The 20,692-nt window shown below is 44.0% G+C and overlaps 1 protein-coding gene across 5 annotated transcripts in view; it reads right to left on the bottom strand.

Moving 5' to 3' along the window:
- NYAP2 (neuronal tyrosine-phosphorylated phosphoinositide-3-kinase adaptor 2) overlaps positions 1–20,692 on the bottom strand; it is a 136,333-nt gene that overhangs the window by 53,270 nt on the left and 62,371 nt on the right. The window lies entirely within an intron of this gene.

Below are 20,692 nucleotides of genomic sequence, written 5' to 3'. Positions count from 1 at the left end.
CTGGGACCAGCTTGTTGCTGGTTCTCTCTAGTATTACATCAGTAGAACACTAGTAGAACACTAGAAGAATAACATCCTATTAAAAAACACTCCTAATCTTTCCCAAGGAGGTTGTGACTCTCCAGTATTCAGTAGCTAGTGAGCACTTTCCTTCCTCTAAAATAACTGTTCTCTACCTACCTCTTTGGACAGGGAACTTCCCATTTTTGAATACTACACTTTTGAAATACCACTGTAGCATTAAAAAAAAAAAAAAAAAAAAAAAAAAAAAGTTGCCAAAGACATAAAACCAAATGAATTACTTATGGCTGCAAGACAACAGTTAAGATCCTAGACTCCTGGACTCACACTGGAATAACAATGGTGCAACTCTGCAGTAACACAGTGATGAATCAGACTTTTTTATTTGTTGTAACTTTTTGTATAAAGTACAACAATTATCAGAGCACTGATTGAGAAAGGAAACTCTAACATACAAATACTGTAAAATGTACTGTTGGGATAGTCCTAATCATTTCTCTGGATTCCGTCCTATGGCTTCACAAGATTTCAGTGAAATCAAGAGGAACAGAATACCTCACAGACTCAGATTGTTCCCAAATAGGTTGTATGTAGAAATAAGATCATTTTATCTGTGAAATTACAAATCAAAATAGAATACCAAAATTAATTTGAAATGACAGGTTAAGGGTTTCTTAAAAAAATATCCTGATGAATTAAAGACAAAAGAAACTCATTTTGTTATTTCTCAATGAATATTTAATAAAATACCTCATTAAATGTTGGGGTTAATAAAATATCTCATTAAAGGCTTGGCTGAAGTCAGTTTTGCTCCTATGTGGACTCAACAAACTAATTCAGAAATTAAATTTACCACATATACTAAAACTAATTAGTATTCCAGAGGGTAAACAGTTCTTGCAATGAAAGCCTTGACACCTCTTTTGTAAGTTTCTCGGTTTCCAAAAAATCCTAAACTATAGGCCAGCTTAGAATGGCAGCTTTCTGGTCTTACCAGACAGCATTGCTCCTTGCAATTCACTGCTATGCATCTGTTGCTGCAAACTCAGCATTCAGAGAATTTTCAGATACCATTTGCTGACCCATCAGACAACAGCTAGTGAATATCTGCTGTTAAACCAACCGGGCAGCACTCATGAAGTTAAAAATCCTCATTTAGAAACAGCCTCAATTGTGCTCCTACAGCCAGCAGCTCTGCTAGCTGCAAGGTAGCATTTTGAGTTTTTCTAAGACACCGGCTGCGGGTGGAAGGTACCTGCACAACAGCATTTTACTGATGTGCTTTGGTCAGTGTCAGAGGAGGTTTCTGATACCATGTTACTGCTTTGTCACTCTTCTGCTTTGATCTGCTAAATAACTCCTCTGCACTTCTTAAAAGGCATAGCAATAGAGGCAGATGTTAAACAAGATTCTGGCTTTGTTTAGGAACAAGGGACTTGAATGTGGGTGTGTACACATATGTGATGTAACAAGACAAGACTACTCTTCTTCAATGCATTTGTTTAAGTTGAACATATAAGTAAGAAAAGAAAAAAAATGTAGACAAAAAAAAGGAAAAAAAAAAAACACAAAGAATGATATTATGCTTTCATGACGGTTCCAATTAATGTGTTCCACTTTGCAGCAGGCTAGGGACATGCAAAAGCTACTACAGATAAGTGCACTTGGTAGCTTGATAGTTTTTCACTATGTGGATATATCCTAATGCACTTTAAATTTGTCTTTTTAATTAACCCAAATTAATTTTCTTGAATGTCTTAGGATAGACTTTGGGGAATGAGATGTAGGCTACAGGAATCATTTGGGCTTTGCAGAAAGTATTACTCCTCATGTATTTGACAATACTATCAGATTTTTCTTGCTCTGCTCCAGCTAAATCACCATTCCCTTTCTATTTAGTATCTTATTTGTATATTACATTCATACAAGTTCTACTGACACAAACTTGATCTCAATCCTCTCTCCACACCTCTGTTAAAGTCATTTGCATCCCTGGCATGCACAATGTTCTTCAGATTGGCGCAATTAAAATGAAGAGGTCGTCAATGAGACTGGCACAAACTGCCCGAGCATTTCTGAACATTTTGCCCAGGACCTGAACTTTGCTTTATACCAGCTCAAGGATTACAGACTTGGATGCCTTTGGAAATTGTGTATTTTATACAGAGGGGCTCCCTGCAGGCTTCAGTTCCATATGCACCATAACTGTTTCCTGCTCCTCTGCCCTCCGTAGACCCCTGTTCCCTATTCTGTCTTCTACATCTCTTATGCTGCTGGTGTCACACAGAGAGCACCATCATAGACATATCCCTGCTCTTCCATCTTTTATCTGGAGAGATGACGATGGACAAAGTAAACAAAAAGACACTCTTGTGCTGGAGGTGATTCAATGCCAGACATTATGCTAGCATTAGTTGACACTAATACCAGTGTCAACTGGCTTTTCACTTAGAAATGGATAAAAGTGGTTAAGAGCACTGTGTTTTCCAACAAATTGCTAGAAATAGCATATTTTGTCTCTTTTTGTCATCTGTTTTCACAATTTTTATCCAAGATGATGAGGTTCTGCCATGTGGTCTAGACCTCTCTTGAAGTGTTGGGGTTCACATATACAACAGTCAGACATTATTACATTACAGACAAGGAAATGAGAAATGTCATGGAAAAATGAGTGACATTCTGCCATCTAGTCTTGTAAAGTATTTTTGCATGGGTTGAAATTAACTGCTGCACTGACACACACAGCATGCTCATCTGCCATCGCGTGATATGTAGCATTAGCCTAAAATATCTTGGTGACATTATCAACAAAAAGGTCAAATGACCTGGTCCTGCTGGATGAACCACAGGATAAAACATGACAAGGTGAAAGATTTGCTTTCCTCTTTCTATTCAAAGCATTTTTCCTCTGCCATAGTTTATTTTATTAAAGCATCTATTGCCAGTATGTCATGGAGATCTTTTTCTCTCCTTAATAAAGAGGACTATTAAAACTAAAATTTAAAACTAAGTTCTTTAAATGCTTTACCTCCTATATTCTACTTAGCGTGGGAACATTGGGTCCTGAAAGACTTCCTAGAGAAAATACCATAGCAAAGAAATCTTTTATCATGATTGGGAACAAAGGAGCTGCTCAACACCTACTCAGAACTCCCTTCATTCCCGCCAATGAGCTGGCGGGGCTCATTGAGAGGGCTTTAAACTAGGTAAGAAGGGGGACGGGGCTGAAACAAGGATTGTTGGAGCTGTGCCAGGGGGAACAATGGCAAGGCGGGGGGATAAGGTAATGGCCCAGCTGAAGTGCATCTACACCAATGCACGCAGCATGGGTAACAAACAGGAGGAGCTGGAAGCCATCGTGCAGCAGGCAGGCTATGACTTGGTTGCCATCACAGAGACGTGGTGGGACCACTCTCATGACTGGAGTGCTGCAATGCCTGGCTAAAAGCTCTTCAGAAGGGACAGGCAGCACAGAAGGGGTGGCGGTGTGGCTCTCTATATTAGAGAATCTTTCAATGTTGTAGAACTCGAGGCTGGGAATGACAAGGTCGAGTCCCTTTGGGTTAGGATCGGCAGGGACAACAAGGCTAGTGTCCTGGTCAGGGTCTGTTATAGACCGCTGAACCAGGATGAGGAGACGGATGAGGAGTTCTACAGGCATCTGACAGAAGTTGCGAAATCGTTGGCACTTGTTCTCGTGGGGGACTTCAACTTCCCTGACATATCCTGGAAGCACAACACAGCCCAGAGGAAGCAGTCTAGGAGGTTTCTGGAGAAAGTGGAAGATAGCTTCCTGACGCCAGCTGGTTAGTGAGCCTACCAGGGGTGGTGCCCCGCTAGACCTTCTCTTCACAAACAGAGAAGGACTGGTGGAGGATGTGGTTGTCAGGAGCTGTCTTGGGCAGAGTGACCATGAAATGGTGGAGTTCACTATTCTTGGCGAGGCCAGGAAGGGAACCAGTAAAACCGCTGTATTGGACTTTCGGAGGGCTGACTTCGGGCTGCTCAGGACACTGGTTGGTAGAGTCCCTTGGGAGGCAGTTCTGAAGGGCAGAGGAGTCCAGGAAGGCTGGGCGCTCTTCAAGAGGGAAATCTTAATGGCGCAGGAGCGGTCTGTCCCCACGTGCCCAAAGATGAGCTGGCGGGGAAGAAGACCAGCCTGGCTGAACAGAGAATTGTGGCTTGAGCTTGGGAGAAAAAAGAGGGTTTATAATCTTTGGAAAAGAGGGCAGGCCACTAGGGAGGACTATAAGGATGTTGCGAGGCTGTGCAGGGACAAAATTAGGAAGCCCAAAGCTCATCTAGAGCTCAATCTGGCTACTGCCATTAAAGATAACAAAAAACGTTTTTATAAATACATCAACACAAAAAGGAGGACTAAGGAGAATCTCCATCCTTTACTGGATGCGGGGGGAAACTTAGTTACAAGAGATGAGGAAAAGGTGGAGGTGCTTAATGCCTTCTTCTGTCAGTTTGACCTCAGTACCAGGGAAGCTCATGGAGCAGATCCTCTTGAGAGTCATCATGCGGCGCTTGCAGGTCAAGCAGGCGATCAGGCCCAGTCAGCATGGGTTTATGAAAGGCAGATCCTGCTTGACGAACCTGATCTCCTTCTATGACAAAGTGACGCGCTGGGTGGACGAGGGAAAGGCTGTGGATGTGGTCTACCTTGACTTCAGCAAGGCTTTTGACACCGTCTCCCACAGTATTCTCCTCAAGAAACTGGCTGCTCTTGGCTTGGACTGGCGCACGCTTCGTTGGGTTAGAAACTGGCTGGATAGCCGGGCCCAAAGAGTCGTGGTGAATGGAGTCAAGTCCAGTTGGAGGCCGGTCACTAGTGGCGTCCCCCAGGGCTCGGTGCTGGGGCCGGTCCTCTAATATCTTCATCGATGATCTGGATGAGGGCATTGAGTGCACCCTCAGTAAGTTTGCAGATGACACCAAGCTATGCACATGTGTCGATCTGCTCGAGGGTAGGAAGGCTCTGCAGGAGGATCTGGATAGGCTGCACCGATGGGCTGAGGTCAACTGCATGAAGTTCAACAAGGCCAAGTGCCGGGTCCTGCACCTGGGGCGCAATAACCCCAAGCAGAGCTACAGGCTGGGAGATGAGTGGTTGGAGAGCTGCCAGGCAGAGAAGGACCTGGGAGTGATGGTGGACAGTCGGCTGAATATGAGCCAGCAGTGTGCTCAGGTGGCCAAGAAGGCCAGCAGCATTCTGGCTTGTATCAGAAACAGCGTGGCCAGCAGGGCTAGGGAGGTGATCGTCCCCCTGTACTCGGCTCTGGTGAGGCCGCACCTCGAGTACTGTGTTCAGTTTTGGGCCCCTCGCTACAAGAAGGACATCGAGGTGCTTGAGCGGGTCCAGAGAAGGGCGACGAAGCTGGTGAGGGGTCTGGAGAACAAGTCCTACGAGGAGCGGCTGACGGAGCTGGGCTTGTTCAGCCTGGAGAAAAGGAGGCTCAGGGGCGACCTTATTGCTCTCTACAGATACCTTAAAGGAGGCTGTAGTGAGGTGGGGGTTGGCCTGTTCTCCCACGTGCCTGGTGACAGGACGAGGGGGAATGGGCGTAAGTTGCACCAGGGGAGTTTTAGGCTGGATCTTAGGAAGAACTTCTTTACCGAAAGGGTTGTTAGACATTGGAACAGGCTGCTCAGGGGAGTGGTGGAGTCACAGTCACAATCCCTGGAAGTCTTTAAAAGACGTTTAGATGTAGAGCTTAGGGATATGGTTTAGTGGGGACTGTTAGTGTTAGGTCAGAGGTTGGACTCGATGATCTTGAGGTCTCTTCCAACCTAGAAATTCTGTGATTTTGTGATTCTGTGTGATTCTGTGATTCATCTGCAATGGGGCATTCAGGAGATAAACTGAGTTAGATTCAAGAAGGCTACAATCCAAGACACTTACTATGTTTAATGAACTAAGGTTCTACTCTGAAATACAGCTCCATGGCAAGGGCTGCTCTATGGCACATGTGGTTATGGAATACCTGCTCACAAACTCCTGCCCTGTCCCTGAATGACAGAGGAAAAATGGGAATCCCGTAACTGAACAGAGCGGTGCAAAGCTAGCGAAAGGAGCAGGGAGTATTTGCACAGATCCTCTGTTACCAACATTTGGCAGGGATAAATGTGCATGAATGCAGAAGGCCTGGCAAGAGCCCATAGCCAATGAGAGGAGATTATTTGGCAATCTCCTGAGAAGAGCAGGCAAGATTGCTTTAAGTACTTGACATTTATCAGGCAGAAAAAGCATTCAGTGCCTGCTGGGAACATAAACTCCTTTGAAAAGCAAACTATGCTGACATATTGGTGATACACACACTGCAGTGGTGTCTGCTCTAAACATGGAGTAATGAAGCGCTTTTCAATATGGATTTCCATGTCCCCAGTTCGTCTGTCCCTAGAAACCTGCCCTGAGGCTCAGCCACCAGCACCTCAGAGCACACGGAGCCCGATCCAACACTAAAAGGAAAATAATGAAAGTTCCTGTGGACTTTGGTGGGCTTTGATCCGGGCTGTGCTTCCTCAAGGCGCTGCTCTGACAGCCACCACTGCCACTGAAATCCAAGGAAACGGCTGAGACTGCAACTCCTCCGCTCCAGGGACTGTCCATCTGTCTTCTGCAGCGTGCTGTGTGCATTGCTATGATCTGGGGGATGCTGAGCCATGGAAAAACATTACAACTGGTCTGTAACCGGAGTTTTCCTTTCTGGAGGATAGCGAGAATCTGTCACAGCTTTTTCAATCAGAAATAAACTTGTTCTTTGTTAATTCTCTACAGGTGAGAAGTCCCAATTAATCATGACATTGAGTTTCAAAACAATGTTCACTTTTTTTAAAAAAAAATACCACAATCCCACAGAGAAAGTGTATGAAGATAACTCAAGGCAATGACACATTTGTAACAAATAGTTGTCTAAATAGAAAAAAAAGTAAAGCATTTTGCTTTCTTCCCCAAAAGCTCAGAAAGCAGGGCATTACGATACAGTCACCTCACTCCCCACAGTCCTGTCTTGTTTGCCCTCCCTCTTTGATTTTGATGGAAATGCACAGTTTGATATAGCACCTTTTTGGAAATGCGCTGTTTGATGTTTGACTCACTGTATAAATTCCACTTTAAAAGTATACACATTCCAAGACAGACAAGCCTGGTTAAAGTTTCTGACCCTTGTAATACCATTTTTAACTACCGAGCTGCGAACTGTTGAGACTGGCTTGAGGCAGCTCTTGCGTTCAGACCGCTACCGCTCTGCACCCCCATGCCTAGGACAGGACAGCACTGCAGAGGGAGAGCTTCTTCATACAAAACAACCATTGTTACTCCAAATATCAAATCCGGTCCAAATCCAAGCAATTTTCCAAAAGGTAAAAGGGTATGCCTGGAATTTTTTTCTTGATTTCTTGATCTACTTGTAAACAGAGAATGAAGCTGGACAGTTGTTAAGAGAGCATGCCTGGAGCCAGCACAACCTGCAGAAAGCAAGAAACGGCTCCCAGCCGTGGGATCCCCTCATCCTCCGTGGTCCCCACCCACTGCCGCCGCTGGGATTGGGAAGCAGAGGGCACGGAGCAGGCGTGCTCAGCTGCAGGCTGGCAGAGCTACATATTTTCATATGTTCAGTTTCTCCTAAATTGGGCATTTTTCCAGATCTCTCCTCCCAAAACAAAAGATTGTGGATTTTCCTTTTCATCTCCAAACAGGGCAGTTCCCTTCCCTCCCTTTTTCCCCTCCACAAATCCGACATCTCCTCCATAAACCAGCCTGAGGGATCCCCTCAGAGAGATTCTCTGGTTTTCAGTCAGCTCTATTTTTCTCCCCACCAGGGTAAGTCATAGAGTAAGATGAAGGCAGGAACGATTTCTCCCCCTGCCAGGTACCAGCTCTGTAAACTAGCCATGCAAAACTGCCTGACAAAGCCCCTGTGGGCACCTTTATCACAGAGCACAAAACAGATACGCTGCCAGGGCTGCGAGGAAGCAGCGCAGACCCGGGGTGCGAGGAGGAGGATGGCTTGGCAGCTCTGCCACTACCCTGGCTGCAGGAGCTTGGGGGCCGTGCTGAGGGCCCTATTTTTTGGCAATCTGAATTCCCAAAACTACCACAGCTGAAAAACTGGAGGCACCACAAGCCCTGCAAATAAAACTGAACTTCACCGAGTTTACACCTCCTGGGCTGCCACTGCCTGTATTTAATAGCTTTCTGCTACCTAGCAATTATCCACCTCTAATAAACTGCAAAGAAAACCAAACATACAGGCAGGAATAACTTCAGTCCTGATCTGGAAGCAAGCAGCATGGTGCTTAAAATAGCCTTATGGAAGCCCTACTGAATAAGCAGAATATGACATTTTTGAAATGAGATATTTGTAGCGCAAAGGTTACGCATAGCTTTCAGACATGCCCAGATGATCTGTCTTTCACAGTTAATTTTGGAAATACAGAATGCTGCTTGTCATCCTATCCTCTTGAAGTATTTTTTTTTCTTTTTAAGGAGAGAGAGAAATATGAAAATGTTAGCACATTGTTGTTTTGTTTTTTTTTTTTTAATTATTATTATTATTTGCACACTCTATAAGGAATGAGCGAAAACATCTGAAAACTAAAATGGATTTTATCATTTTCTGTAATCCTTTAGGTGTTTACCAGCTCCTGTAGTTCAGAGACTGGGATGATTTATTGCATTGTTCACTCTAACAAACAGAATAAAAATATGTGTAACAGGAGAATTCCTTCCTTTCAATTTCTGCAAGAGGCCATTGCATTCAATCTATTTCTAAATGAAGGAATGATCTGAGGCCTAGCAAATTTTGAAATTCTTAAAAATGTTACTTTAAAGGCAAATGGAATTAATGAGGCTGCATTTTGAGGGGTACCTCGATCAAAAAGAGCCTCCAGGAGTGAAAGGAAATGGAATTTCTTTAATTAAACACTGAACTTGCTGGGTACCCAACCAAAGACACACAGATTATGATTTACAACACGCAATTTAACAGAGAAAATCCAGCTCAAACGTAACACAGCACCTCTGTGCGTGTGTCAGTTCAAGCCTATAAGTAATCCTGCTGGCTTTAATGAAATGAACTGCTTGTTCAAAGTTGCACCTGATTTTAAGTGCATTTGTGCACTGGTGCTTACATTGGGTCTGATTTCATTATCTCTGTAGATGAATTTTGAATATTCTTAGGGAGATTGAATTTGAAAAGGCACAAAAGTCTTCTGAACTGTGCAAAAAATGGGCACTCAGGAGACCTGAGTTTAATTTCTATCTCTGTCATCAGGCCACAGGGCCTCGGGTGTCATTTCAGCCCTTAAAGCCTGTTTTTCATATCTGTCTTTTGTAAGTTTAACTTCTAAAGTATTTTAGGAAATGGGCTTCTTTGTTGTTTATATCAATCCTTGCACAGTGGCTCCCATCCTTGGGAAGCCATGGTAGAAATAAAAACAAATGTAAATGCATCTATTGGAGACCTGGTGTTTTGAGCAAGCATCTTTTCTTCTCCAAAGAATTTTCAATGGCAAATGTTCTTACACCATGAACAGCTAGAAAATGTACACACATGGAGACGTCTTAGCAAGTGACTACAGAAACGTCATCTCTGGGCTGCAGTAATGTCAGAGAGCATCTCTCAGTCACGAAGAAAAACTGGCTTTCAAAACAGCACCGTTCTCATGGACACCAGTCCTTTCCCTACAGGTTACCTATTGCTAGTGGGAAGAAAGCAAAGAGGGAAAGAACACGGAAGGAATAAAAGAACCATCTGATTCATTCAAACACCTCCGCAAGCAATAAGTGGTTTCAGCACAATGATTTCATGCAGAACATATTTCTTCCACCTCCTGGATCTATTACCTCTTACTGGAAATTATTTGGGCGTTTAAAGAAGACAAAACTGTACTCAGAGTGAAAGGACTAAAAGTCAGTGTCATAAAATAATACTGACACTAAAATAGCAATACATACTAATGCTAAAATAATCCTCAGATGTCTTAAGGCTATGATTAAGGAGACTTCTTCAAAAGTACTCAGATCCCTTTATTTTGGCTACAGATTCTTCCAGCTTTTAAAATGATGGATATCTGCTCTAATTCAGAGTGGTGGAAACCTAGAGGCTTCCACAGTGATATTCCAGAACTGAACACCTGTAGAATATCAGAACAGGACCCTGCAATTAAATTCCGTTCTGCACTAATCCAACAACACAACTGATGCAACCAATAGGCACCATGGTTGGAAGACACGCTGCTGCCAGATTTGGTTTAGCCCTTGTATCTGAGCCAAAAAAACAAACTTGCAGCATCAATTGCACAGCTCTTTACGGGCCATATGCCAACTGAGCCACATCTGCCTGGGATTCACCAAACCAACCTGCTGCCAGAGCCTGGACCTGGAATGGCGGAGGCTGAAGGTCCTTTGCTCCATATTATGCAGGTAACTGGAGATCCACAGACACCAGGAGATTTCAAGAACTTTGCACTCTGGCATATCAGCATGTTGGATGGAGCCTGTCCCCACACTGCCAAGCTCCAAGCAGAGCGACTTCCAGGCTTTCTCCTTCATAGCCCTCCACTGCTCTGTGCATTCACCCGATAAACCGAGCTTTGCTCAGCAACCTTTCCCCCAGTAAAAGCTCTCCAAAAAGCTTTTAGAAAATTGCAGTGACGCAATAATCACTGAAGCTGGAAGCTATGGTCAGTCATCACAGCGCTGAAAAACCATCACAAGCAAGATTTGGGGTAGGTAAAACAAAAAACCAAAGCCAATTTGTATCATCCTCCTTTTAAAGGAAAACTGACAAATTGAGTGTAAATGGAGGTAAACAGAACCTCATCCTAACTTCTTTGAGGTTGCAATGATTCCTGAGTATCCATTTAGAAAAATATCCTTGAACGAGTACACCTAGACACAAGGGGCCAGGATCTATTTCATTCCATGGGTGTTAAGTTGCAGCAATTCCTGTGGAAGCAGGCTCTGAGAGAAGAGGTGGGAGGATAACCAGGGAAATGGGAATCTGAGTAAAGGATCCTTACACTACCCACACAGCACCCGATGTTGCTGCTAAAGTGTCTGTTTGTTCCGTTTCAGATAGCCTGCAGTCCGCATGTGAAACAGATTTTGCAGCCTGTGCAACGGTAGCACTAAAAAAAATACAAGGACTGTATATAATCGCAAGGGTTTCTAGATATAGAAAGGCAATTGGCATGGCAACTCCCCAATAGCAAGCATCATTAGATGAATTACATGAAGAGTATGTGAATAAAACTACTGAACCATACTTGCTGAGAAATTAATTTACTAAGCATATTCGCTTGTTTGTTCGGGGCTCTGGTGCTCTTCTGCAGAAATCTGTGCAGAGTCGGAGCACTGAAGAGTTAAACATGGTCACAATGGAGTATGGAAAAGCATCCAGAGAACAACATGAGTGAAGCCCTTCAGCTTTAAAACAACATTTATGGTATCTTCACTGTCACCTTGGAGATGGAACCTGAACAGCTTTCACCATTTTATTGTAAATTAATTGTTATCACTCTATTCTTACAGCTACCCACAAACTGACTTCACCTCACACTGAGCACTCGGGCTGAAATCAGCCCCCGCCAGCCTCCACCTAGCACCTTCATTATGGAACAGCCATTAGAGCCCAGTTCCAGTGCAGCTGTCATCCTGAGTTATCTGCCCCCTTCCCTCCCCACAGCTATCCATCTATCCTTCTCCAAACACCTTGCAAAAGATGGTGAGGCTCTGCGTTTTGTCTTACAGTTTGTGCTGTGTGATGAGCCAAGCCGTGCATTAGACACTGATGTAACATCAGTTCGGTATGTACGGGACACCACTCCGATACTACTCAGCTTTGGAGGGCTTAGGGGTTCTTCCATGCAAGATCTGCTGCCTGGAAGGCACCAACAGCCTCTGCAGTGTCGCTCTGCAAGGCTCACATGAACAAAGGCATATTCCAGTCTGAACGCAACCCCGGGCTTCATGGGAAGAACATTCATATCAATTACTAGTCATGGGAGCTGAGGGAGATGACGTGTGAAAGCATCACTTGTTGGCCTCCAAGGACTCCTTGGAGAAGGAACAGTGCAGAGGCTTTCTGGTCCCATGCTCACAGAAACACTGAGTGGAACTGACCTCTGCAAGAGTTCCCGGCTCAGTTATTTCTAATACAATACCTACACCCAAATACTGGAGTTTGAAATGATTTACAGAGTAAAAGGGAAAGAATGAAATCAAGCCAGAGAAAGAGCAAACGCTTAATGAAACAATGAGCTTCATTTGTTTAGAACAGTATCTTGTATCCACTGACTTGGCCCATAAAAATCCTGCCCAGAATATTAGCAGTGACTATATGCAAATACTCGAATAATTTATCCAGAGGTATGTGACTCTTCATCTTGTAGATCCCCGGTAACGCCTGTCTTCTACTCACAGATACAGTAAGTAGGTCAAACCCATTACTCTCTTACATAAGTAGCGATCTGTTTGCCGAGCTTCTAAAATAATTGTAGCCCATTAAATCAAGCTGGCAGACCCACCAAGGTGATATTGTGCATAACACTGACCCCTTGGGGACTCCAGCAGGAGCCATGTGCCCAAATACTCCCCAGGCCTGGCAGCGTTCACTCGAGGTGCGCGCCCGCAGTGCCTCCCACCGGTGCCACGGACCCCACAGCCTTCCCAAGCCCCTCTCCCCTCAAGTCCTGTGGACTGTGTACAAATCTTTTCCTTCAGACTGCAGTACAAAAAGCCTCTCGCTGCTGCTGACTGACATATCCGGCAGGCCTGTCCGCGATGAAGTTCACGTTTCAAAACGAAGCGTGGTGTTGGTTGCAGGGGTCAAACGAGTCACCGCAGCAGGAGCGTCAGGGAAGCAAATAACCCGGCCTTCCCCAAAACGACACAAGGTGACCCTGCAGAAGCAGCTTCTGCAGGTTGTCACCGGGCATCTTTTGGAGGGTGAACATAATGATAGCTGAAAGGGACAGAGCATTGTCAGAGCAGCTCTCAACCACGCAGCATGGCCCGGAGACATAACACCTCCGTGGTCAGAGGCTGAGCATTGCTGGAATGCTCTGTGCAATCGGCTTTAGGAAAAGAGCCTCGCAGCTCTTCATTTTACGTCTTTCTCTGCAGGGGTGACTCCTCTCTCCTCCTCAACTCTAAATAAAGTGTTGACAAAATCACAGACAAGCCACACATCATCAGCTGCCTCCCCCTCTGAGCTTCTCGGTGTGCCTGGCATCCATCATTTCACAGTGTTTGTTTTTGCAGAGCGGTCAGCTGAAACTAGCAGAGCCAAGTGCTGATCTATAAGGGTCACACAGCCTGGCCTAACCACCATAAATTTACCTGGTATAGGTGCTCTGTACAGTACCATTTTGGAGGTGTTGCATGCGGCTCCAGACAAGCTTTGAGGGAATTTTCTACTGTTTCAAAGGCCAGACTTAACCTCATTCTGCCACCTACGAAGTCAGATGGAGGGTGAAAGACAAAGATGGAGCACAAAGAGGAACAGAAGAATTGCTGCCAGAAGCTGTTCCAACCTCACCCATGACTGCCAAACCCATTTAGCTCAGGCAGCACTTAAACCAAAGGGTTACTTCCCATCTTATTCACCAAAATCCAAGTATTAAAAGACTTCCATTGTCATTAGCAAAAACTTAACCTCATTAAAATCTTCCCAGTTGAGGAGACAGATCACCTGCACACTTGTGGCATTACCACACTGATCCTAAGTCAAGATTTACAGAGAAGCCACTCTTTTGTATTCTACCAAGAACATAAATGTTCACGGGGAAGCTGTTGCCTTTGCAGTCAAGCATGAAGGAGGAGATGCCAGCAAGGAATCTTCTTCATCACACAAGGCCCTGTGAGGACCAACACCCCACGGGTTTTACTGCTCCCTACACAGAGCTGAGATTTTCCAGGCATCTTTATGCTCAGAGTCCTGTACTTGCACTACTGCTCTGGTTTTACTACTAGGCATAGAAGGAGCTAGAATTACTCAAGTGTTACACAAAAACTGGTTGAGCATTATTCATGACTACCTCAGAGAAGTGGTGGAAGCCATTGCATATATTACACCACTGCACTGGGAAAGGACGTTAAGTCGTCTTGATGATGATCTCTTGATCATCCCCCAGCTTTTTACTTCCTGCATTCCAAGCACCCCCAAACCCAAACCAGCAACCAGCTGTAAATTGCACCACATTGGATTTCAGGGGATGTGCTTCTTGTCTGAGATGCCAGCAGTTCAAAGTTGTGGCCACTAAAATTAGCACAAAAAATGTGTTTGTGCTTGTTTTCATTTTTTGTTGTTGTTGTTTGTTTTTCCATGCATCTTTGAAAAGTCCATGCTTGTACACTTTGACCTGCAGGCAAGTTGATGGCATTGCAAAAAAGAAGCTGTGCTCTGCTGAGCTGTCACTGCTGCACACGTTATCCCTACACAGCACCGTTTGCACACATACAAACTGAAAAGCATGAAGTGCCAAACACAGTTCCAGCATGTCAGGCATATGTTGCTTGATGTCACCCAGTATTAAGCCAAGTGGAAGAGATGAAAGCAGCAATTCAGTGCACCAAGCAAGACTATTATACTCTAACAGTCATTAGAAAGAAATTACCAATGAAACGGGATAGCCATGACTGGATCTCACCTGGAGACAGACTTCAGTCTCTTAAGATGTGATTCTGCTAAGCGCTGTGCCTTCCCAGCAAAGCCAACATGAGATTAGGGTGCTTGGCCCCCGGTATCAACCTCTTGGCAGGAAATGTTTTTGAGTGCTTGGTCTTACTTCACTCCATAAGGACTTGTCTCATTTGTTTGTTTAAGTGAGAGTGGAGTTAGGGCACCAGTGAAAAATAAGGAAAGATGAAGAGGTGGACATCCAATGCATTTGCTATGGAATAAGCACTGCAGCTGTTTTCTGTTCTTTAATCCCAAATGACTTTCACCACCCATCTCTACTGCCACAGACCAGCTCTAAGAGACCAACTCAACTTTAGGATTTCAGCCTGATTCCTCAAGCCCTTACCCATTTGTCCATGGTGCCTTTAACAGACAATGCCAAAGACAGTATGGAAAACAACAATGCAGTATGAGCATTCCAAAATTATTTTTGTAGTTTCACAGGCATTGCATTTTACTTAACGTATTCTGAAGGGCTGTCAAAATGAGGCAAGAGAATTACCTGGATCTCTCCTCCCCTCCTCTCCTGGCCCTGATTTCAGGGCTGTTCAGTGATGCAAAAAAATGCAAAAATCTAGTGTTTCATAGGATTTCAGCTCACAGGTGGAAATGCTGAGAAGGCCCATTATTATGGTTCCCTGAGGTATAAATAAGATAAAAAATGAAATATAGTCACAAATATTATGACTTAAGAGGTGTTTTTTTTTTTTCTAGCAATTTTCCAGACTTGACATACAGTGACTTGACAATAATGAATGCATGTATTGACTCTATAACCTCCTAGTTACATAGGGGCTGCGTATCGAGGCTGCAAATTAACCATGCAGTGGCCGAGAGCACCCACATGGCACCTTTCTGCACAGACTTTCTCTTCATTGTGGTCCTTCTGGTAAAGATTATTGATTCACACCTCAAGAGCAGAGCTGAAGTGCTTTCAGAGCTGGGTTGGCTCTAAAAGCAGCCTAGCGACCTTCATGCAATGTGAAATCTGTGCTAATACTTTCTCCCAGACCCAAGCCAGCTGCATGAACAAGTCACTCATGTTCTCTTGTGCCGTTGACATGCCCTGGAACTGTGGTGACCCTATATAGTTGGTGAGCCTCAGGATGCCAGCACAGAATCACAGAATCACAGAATTTCTAGGTTGGAAGAGACCTCAAGATCATCGAGTCCAACCTCTAACCTAACACTAACAGTCCCCACTAAACCATATCCCTAAGCTCTACATCTAAACGTCTTTTGAAGACTTCCAGGGATGGTGACTCCACCACCTCCCTGGGCAGTCCGTTCCAGCAGCCTTCAGTCTCCCTCTCAGTAGCTTTGTATTATACTCAACAGTGCTTTGAGGCCCTAGATGGTTTGCTAATTCTGGGGTAAAATGATGCGAATTCTCCAGCACAGTTTGGACCATGGGCTGCAACCACGCTTACTAACTCCCCTGAGCCCTGCAAAATACACTGCAGAAAAATCCACGTGCTCTGCAGGAGTCACCTGAGTTTGGCAGGACTTACTAGCCTTAGCTCAGGGATGCAGCCTCTTCCTGGACTGGCTGCACTTGTAGCCAACCTGGTAAATCAGCACAACGCTCCCTGTACTCACATTATGAAGGCTTTTCCATTACCAAGAACATCACAGCTTCCATCACCCTAGAGAGCAGAGAGAGATCTGTACTGCAGGGTGGCTGCACATTTAATTTTGTGCTTTTTTCAGAGGTGCAGTGTCTCTCTGAGCAAATGAGTAACATCCTAATGTGAAAAGAGACGTGAGAAATACGGGAAGCAACTTTGTTAAATTAAAAAAGAAAAAAAAGACGTTAAGTACACAGGATAGACTAGCACAGCACTGCTAAAGTACCAACTGCCAAGTCCTGGGCACAAGGCAATTCCCAAGTCAGTAACTAGATCTTCATGTCTTTTACCACTGCGTGGTCTATTTTCTGTTCAATGCTTGCAACTTCCATTAACGTTAATGAGTATGCATATGTGCCTTGAGGGTAAGAACATACTCCCTCTGTGGCTTCAAAACTTGTTTATAAATCCCTCCAAAAATCACATTGTGTTCATTGTTCTGCGCAGAAAGCTATTATAACAGCTATTAGAACCGCTGCTTCCATTCCTTCCTTCCCCCTTGCCCTCCCTTATCTGAGGGACCAGAAAACAGACCCAAAAGATGAAATGCTGCAGGAAATTGTGCACACAGGCAAGCAACCCAGCTCTGGGAGCTGGCATATGAAAACCAGCTCGCTGCAGGGAGGGACAAACTGAAATCTCAGTTTAAAAAAAAAAAAAAAGACAAAAAACTACCACTCCCCACCCCCAAAAGCAAAGCCTTTGAAACTCTCAAAGCTATCAAATGGTAGCGATTAGACCGAAATCTTTGCTGTGTGCCTCCTACTAGAGAGCAACTCAGTGGGAACAGGCTGGCGTAGAGCCTGGAGGCACTGCATCCATCCCTGCACCACTCGGGCACCCAGGGCAGACCTCTGGAGTCATGTATGGCAGCTATTGTCAGGAACCAGATGAAAGTAGGGGCAGGAAAACCAGTCCTGCTTTACGCATGGCTGCGCACTGTCTGGCATCACACCTCCGTAGCTAACAGCCCCATGGTGCTGCGCACCCCCGTGCTCCACCACAAGGCACGGTGATGCCCAGCTGTGGCTACGAGGGAGCCTAAAATATTCCATTCTGCTGCCTCAGCATGGGGCTGCCAGGTCTGGCAGGAGGTGAGCCGACAGCCAGGAGCAGTAGCTAGTGCCTGTGGCTACACCCACCAGGACTCGCCTGTCAGTCCCTTTAGACTTGCTAGGTGTAAACAGGGCTCGTTAGTGATGTTTCTGTCTTTTGTAGGCACAGATGAAAAGATGCAGGAGTAAGATCTGGCTATAAGGAAGGCTATGGCATGGTCCTGCAGAGGACACTATTTCAAAGTTCACGTTGAATACAATGTTAGCTAAGGTAGGAAATAAAAGGAAACCAGCACCTTGTAAAAACAGTGAAAGCTTTAACTCCCTTTAACCCAAGTCCTGTTTAATGACAGTAGCAAAAGTTCAAGTTTACAACACAGAGTCACCAGTGTAGCTGACAGAAAACTAGATTTATGAGCGAGACCAGCTGGACTGCAACCCCACTTACAGTTATTGTAATTGCTTTTCTCCAGAGGAAAATTTTCCCTACAAGTCACCCACTTTCAGAGATTACTGAGCAACGCAGAGAGGCTGCCACTGCGCGGGCTTAGAAAGCAGCATGAAGGTTATCTTCTTCCACACCAGGCACCCAGGAGGAAAGCCCTGAACGACCTGAGTGGGCTCCAGAGGTGGGGTCCCTGCAGCATTTTCACTTATCAGACCTAAACCTCCCATGGGCTCTGGCAGAATTACAGTGAACAGCATTTTCTGACTTTTAAGAGGCATTTGCATGCACGTTTATGTGTACACACAAGCACAAGCAACTGGCATTTACATTATATATAAATGTGAATATTAAATATACATAAATTACACTATTATATATATTTTACACGTATGTATTTTTATTTATATATAATGTAGATGCCATCCAAATTACCCAACAAGTTCAGAAATTTTTAACAAAAATTATCTTTCAAAACACAATTCACTGATCATTTTTCATTCATGTTGGTGCTGCAATAGGTTTGGAAATCTTTCTTGCAGAGAAGCAATGATCACAACAAAAACCACCACTTGAGGCTGGGTACGTTCACCAATTATACTGTTGTATTACTTCCTTTTTCTGCAAGCTTGGGTACTGAGAGCACATCATGTAGTTAAACTCTTGCATTTTCTCATTAAAAAGCCTCTCAGGATCCAGATTAGATATGCCTTCCGTGCTGAAATATGTTATTTAAAATTACCCTGTTCAGTTCACTTCTCACTTCCAACGTGTGATGTAAGGGGCACAGCACATTTGTTTGCTGTTCCTACCAGGGTTTGAAAGCTCTGCAGAAAGGCAGCCTACGTTTCTAAAAACAACTTTCTAGAAACTGTCTCAGAGGAGAAACGTATTTGGTGGAAGGCTTTCAATGGGTGCATATGGGAGGTAGCCGGAAGAACAAAAAAGGAACATAGGAGGGGATACAAAAGCATGTGTGGCAAAACACCAACAAAATTAAAGTTAAGAGGAATCAGGCTTTCGCTTTGGAGACCGCTCTTTGAGGCAGAGCCAAGGTAGACCATGACAAAATACACAAACAGAAGCGTTATCACACTGCTGCATAATGAGACAGGGTTAACGTGTATCATTACATCTTAAAAATAAGTTTTTCACACTCCCACAAATTTGGAAGCAAGAGCACATATAGAAGAGTTTACAGAGCTCCTGAGGCTGTTACGGATGCTATTTGTGTTTCAAGAGGAAAAGGTCTTTCAAGCTCATGACCAAATTTTTTCCTGCTACTTCTGCAGCAAAGTCAGGCTCATATTCAAAACATAATCTACTGTTATGGTAGTTGTTATGATGTGATGGATTCAATATTTTGACTTTACCACGATCAGGAAAAGAATAAAAGTTACCATCAGCAACTGCTTTTGTTGGTACAAACTGGATCATTATCAAAAAACAGAAAGTAAACATGTTCAATAAAAACGAGTGGTAAGGCTGTCCCTGGTTGCCTAGGAAATGCAGCAAATTCCCTTTGAAAGTAGCCACTGGGTCACACAATAGATACTATAGTTTGAATTATTCTGCATTGCCATAAAAAAAATGAGCTTGGAACAATTTTTTGACAACTCTTTTGTATAGATTCCACAATAGTTGATGGAGAAACAATAGGGTTTTTTATCATTGCTTTCCGTAGTTCCTGGAAAGAGCTGTAGATATTCAGCCAGCAAATGCCACAAGTACATGCAAATGTGTGAGAGACATATGCATACACAAATATCTGTGTACAATATGGGCAGCAGTAACTGAAATTTAAATCTGGATGTTCTTGTACCTCCACAGGAGAACATGGAAAGCATTTTAGAAACCCAGCCTGTTCATCCAAATACCATACTCTAACACACCTGACTATATCTCAGACTTTAAAATCTGACTGCTTATTTCAAAAAACACCCTACAATGTGGCCCCTAAAAATCTGGCATGTATTAAACCAGACACATGCAAATAGGGCAGATGTTCAGAACACATGAAGATAATGGCACGATTAAAGGGTTCCATCAGTTCAAAATCTCCAGGGAAATCTATTGTGACTATAGTCTAAATCTATCGTGAGATAGTCTAAAGGTGTCCACTGCTGCACAATATATAAACTAGAAGAACAAACAGAATACAGGTCAGATATTAAGCATCAAAGAGATTCTCAATACTCCCTGAAGGAATTTAGTCACACTAAAATGTAACATTTAGGTATTATCTCTCATGAGACTAATGGAGAGTTATTCATTCACCAGTTCTTTCCAGAGATCTTGCTATGAATAGTCAGCTCTTGATTATAATAATGAAGCTGAGGTGGTCTGCAATACTTGTTGGAGTGTATGGTAGTACGGTGGTCACACTCATCAGTCAGTGAAGACTGCTACAATGCTTCATGTGCCACTGAAAACCATCGTGTGATGGGACAGATCACACTCAACCTGCACGGAATGGGAGCACCAAAGTGGTACTTGGTCTTGGAAACAGAAATGTCTCAAACCTTCAGATCTATCAGAAGGGATGTGACCACATATTATGTTCTTGGTATCAAACTTCAGATGGCAGGAAGAGATGAGGGAAAAGAGGCAAAACTTTCAGAACATTGCAAAATGATAATGCTGAAGAAGATTGTGTCATGAGGACGTGGACTGCTTAAGGAGTCTGCCATAACTTCTGTGAGATAGGTAAAAGACATGGATGCATTTCAATTACTATCACCATTATTCCTACTACTGTAAAGGCTGTCATAGTCCCTTACTTCTCAGTAAATAAGGAAAAGTGCTGGGGAGTAGGTGTAAAATGGACCCCATTCCTAATCAGTCCAGAGA

The sequence above is a fragment of the Anas platyrhynchos genome, chromosome 9, assembly GCF_047663525.1.
Source record: "Anas platyrhynchos isolate ZD024472 breed Pekin duck chromosome 9, IASCAAS_PekinDuck_T2T, whole genome shotgun sequence".
Classification (NCBI taxonomy): Eukaryota; Metazoa; Chordata; class Aves; order Anseriformes; family Anatidae; genus Anas; species Anas platyrhynchos.
The sequence above is the reverse complement of the archived record's forward strand: the minus strand, read 5'-3'. Positions and strand labels throughout refer to the sequence as shown.